Genomic DNA, 4,451 nt, shown 5'->3' on the forward strand with positions numbered 1-4,451 from the left:
ATTAAGTAAAAGCTCAGAAGGTGGAGCGATAGGATGCTCCGTTTCTGTGACACTGCTGACTATAGTCGAAACCACTTCTTACACTACCTGCATATTGTTCACAGGTGTTCTTGGGGCTTGCCCTTCAAGATTGATCAACTCATTGAAGGTTTCCCATTCTTTGTCTAGTTCTGTTGTGACGAGTGGCGCTTCAATGACAGGAGGGGGGACATCTCTTGGCGGGGAGGCGATAACTTGCTGTTGCGACATTGCACTTGACTGGGCTGTATCTTTAGCTGTTTCTTCGTTTTTTCCTTGGTCGCTTCCAGACCCTTTAGAATGTTCAGGCACTCCTTGAGCAGTGTTAGATTTAGATCTGGAAGTGCTAGAGTTTCCGCTGAGGCTAATGCTTGGAGTTGGTTCTCTGGCAGGCAGTCGCAGCTTCTCTAGAGGAACACTGGCCAGCCTTCTTTCCCTGTATAACATGAATCTTTGGAGGTCATCTGGAGACAACTTCGACCGAGCTTCCCGAAAAATTTCCTGGAGTGAGCTTCTACTCTGAAACAAATCATCAAACAAATATTTCTTTCCAACGAATACTTTTATTTTGACGTTCGTAGTGAAATCTTGGGCAACATCATTTGGGTCAAATGGCCTTGCTGGGAATTTAAATAATTGTAGACACGTCACATTCTTCACTTCGGTGAAAGCGTGTCCTACATCGAATAATAAAAAGGCCCCACAAGCTACAGGAAACTGAGGCCATATGGCCTTCTTTTTGTCTTTTAGGTCTTTGCTCAGGCCGCCTTCTGAACAGGTTTGATAAGCAATCTCCCAAGCCAAAATTTTATCGGGGATATACAAAGGCAAGACATGAGGAGGTACAGTGCTTCCAAACACTCTAATATAGGTGAACCATTCTTCCCGAACCATCTTGCGATGGGGATGATGTCTATTTGTGCCTCGGGTGAGCACCTCGGTGGGTCTTCATCATACATCATTCTATACAAGGGTAAGATAAGCCCGTGACAAATCTGGTAGAAGTGTGGGACGAACTGAGAATACCATAACACCTTATGATAAACATGGATAGGTAATGGGTCTTGGGTAGTCCATTTCCACCCCATAGTAGGAAATTTAGACACATAACAAATAGAATCCATAACATAAGCAGACAGATAAAAAGGAGGATAGATCCTTTGAGACAAGGATCTTTTAGACCGGTAATTGATAATAGCCGTGTATAGATTATCAGAAAAGATCTTAGCCCAATCCATAATATCGGCATTTGTGGCAGCATCTATTAGTGGTAGCCATTCAGACGAAAACTTATTGATATCCAGCATCCCAAACAATCTACAAAGCATGGCCGCAGCAAAACAATATGGAGAGGTGAGGGAACCAGTGTTGTACATACCATTTTTATCTTTTTTGAGCGGCTCCTCTTTTCTGGACCAATCTTTGGTGGTCTCTGCTAGGCTTGGGTTTTCTGCCGCAAATTTCTTAATGAATTGTGCATTGTAAGTCGCCTGCGGTTCAGGAAGATGATACATAAGCTTTAAATCTTGCGCAGCGAATGATCCAATGAGCCCATGTCCTTGAACCTTGAATTGTCTGTTGTTCATCTCTGCATTGTCAAGTATCCACTTGATCATATCCGTATATGGTAGAATTTTGGGCCTTGCCGCTATCTGGTGAAGAAATGAACATGATAGCTCCTCCAAGGACGCCTCGGAAGAGCGTTATGAGCTCGCGACAACATCAACCTTCATTATTCTAGGATTTTCCTCTTCAAGCAGCCTATACATGCTTTCCCATGTCGATATCCCTGCGTCTCTGTTACAGGCTATGTCTGTATACAAAGGCGCCATCTCCTTCGTCTTTTCCTTCGCCTCAGAGCCTTGAGCTTTATTTTTCTTTCCCATTTCTTCCTGCGTTTGGCTTTGAATCGTCTTAGCTCTTCGTTCCTGCAGATTACGAGTGAAATGGAAATGACTGATCAAGAAAGGTGATGGGAGAGTTTTAAATGCAACAGATATATCAAATATGCCACCTTACGTGAAGTAATTCTTTACAAAAGCACGCGTCCTCATTGCATTTAATAGCTGACAACTAATTCATTTACTATCATTAAAAGCGCATGATCTTGAGTCAGATTATGGTAAGTGGCTTTTCTTTGAATGGCGTGCCCGAGGGATTATGATTTGCTTACGTAACATCGCAGATCGCGCCATCGCAAATCGCACCATCGCAGATCGCGCGAACATAATATCGCAGCGATCGCAACATCGCAGGTCGCAGAAGTTTAATGTTGGTTGAATCTTGTCAGCTCATTTCTGCGATATGCGATCTTGCGATCGGCGTTATCGCAGATCGGTAAATCTTGAAGTTTTTCTTTATGAGAATTACTTTATTGCGATGCGATATTATGCTTAACACGAGAGTCTTGCGCATACCGATATTATAGAGAAATGGAGGCATTTCCTATCTTTTTTGCAACGCGGCTTTAAAGATATTTCCCTTATCATAGACTTAGGTTAAAAAATATTCAAAGGACCTTTCTAAGCTTACGATGGTAACCTTATTTTGAAGAAAGGAAACTCTTACTTTTTTCCTAAAATTTAACTAAGGGTCCCCATTCATTTAGTATTTTGGACAACACTTAAATGAACAAGGGGGGGGTGTTGCTGGCCACAACATAGGTGTACTGGTATCCTAGCTTGGGGGAGATGTTAAATCTCAGTTGAATTGGTTGATGAATGATTGGGACTAGGTTAATCTCCCTGAGTCAAGTTTAAGGGGTGGATTGTTAGGGTGGTTCAAGTAAACTTGACACAATCAAGTTACCAGTGGTTTTTGAGCTCTAGTATTGTGAGAACCCATGGATTTTCCCATGGTATTAATTTCTATTGTAGCCTATTTAAAGGCAGAAGGACTCCATGTTAATTGGTCCTCATGGCCAGTGGGATCTAAGCAACAATGTCTTTAGACATGACCACTTGTCTTGGTGTTTCATAATCGTAGCAATTCTGGATCTACCAAGCATCCAAAGGAATCAAATATCTAGAGGTACAAACCTTTCATCATACACACTTATATATTGTTTATTATTCATCCTAACCTCTTATATATACACCAATTCTTATTTTTTTCCTAAGAAAAGACATCCGTAATTTTATTCATCTCAAAGAAAAAACAAAATTACATTTTGCATATGTTGTAAGCATTCTATATATACGTCACAAATCTTAAAGAATCTTAAATAAAATTCCCTTAATATTACAACTTTGGTATATTTCTAGTATGCCCCATTTATTCTCTAAGGTATGTTTTAGAATTTTGACATAGCTTGAGCTCCTTGTTAAGAGGGTAAAGGTCTTCCGTTAACATTCTTGATAAAAATCTTAAAAGTGTTCTAATCCTTCTCTGCCAAATAGGCCTACTACTCAAACCATAGAGAGCGGAACTCTGTGGAGAAAGCTCACAATTGTGGCACAGAATGAAGCCACCATCGACTCCATCACCCATGAAATAGAGTTTGTTATATATGTCAAGGAAAAGGAAACAGGGGACATAAAACATCCCTTACACACCCATCACACCTATCTCAAAAAAAAAAATCCCTACCAACACAAATTTTAAGGGATTAAAAGTGTTCTAATCCCTCAGACCCTTCAGCCATCTCTCTGTGTTCTCAAAGCTCAGCCAACTGCTTATATCATAGACCACTAATGCTCTTGCTGATCCTCTATAGTATGAAGTTGTTATAGCACGAAATCTAATCACAATATACAATATAATCAGATAAGCATTTAAAAAAAATGATAAGGTCGTCAAACAATAATTAGATTCCAAAATATTCTTAAAATCAAATTTATCAAACTATTCTTAAAGTAGACTTTAAGTACCTTTCTTGACAGGTAGTGTCCCAAAGCCGAGCCTTGATGATCTGACCATTGATCTCTTTGGTGTGGGTGGCGAATTCTACTTCAACAGTTGGCTTCGTATTCTGTAGGAAGATATCATCGGCGATTCTGGAGAATAAGCTCATTTTTCCTGCACCACTGTCCCCTAGGAGCACAACCTTGAATAGCCAGTCATACTCTGCATCAACTGTGTACACCATTGCTTTCAAGTTTCTATGCTCTGGTTATTCGTAATTCTTCAATGAAGAGAATTTTCATACAAACCTCTTAACATCGGAGGATATGTATTTATAAGCGATCCAAGAGATATATTGAAGGCATTCCAAGGTCGGCACCGACTACTACAAAGGAGTGGTGTGCGTGTCAGTCATTAGGAAAGTCTTTATTTTGACGGTAAATTTTAAGGTATTGTTAGATGTTCTATATGAATATTTGAAACTTACTTTAATTGTTATAATGTTTAATGAGTTTAATGGTTAAGATCATGTGTTTCCTTTTGAATTTTAGAGGTCATATGTTCAAAACCAGAGGGGTAGAGTGTGTATG

The 4,451-nt window shown here is 39.9% G+C and overlaps 1 pseudogene; it reads right to left on the bottom strand.

The window, feature by feature from the left end:
* Nucleotides 1–3,636: 3,636 nt before the first annotated feature.
* LOC149160240 (uncharacterized) lies at nt 3,637–4,105 on the bottom strand (annotated as a pseudogene).
* Between the last annotated feature and the right edge of the window lie 346 nt (nt 4,106–4,451).

Source organism: Pinus tabuliformis, chromosome 5_2 (genome assembly GCF_031772625.1).
Source record: "Pinus tabuliformis cultivar Carrire ecotype Pingquan chromosome 5_2, CPIR1, whole genome shotgun sequence".
NCBI classification, from domain to species: Eukaryota; Viridiplantae; Streptophyta; class Pinopsida; order Pinales; family Pinaceae; genus Pinus; species Pinus tabuliformis.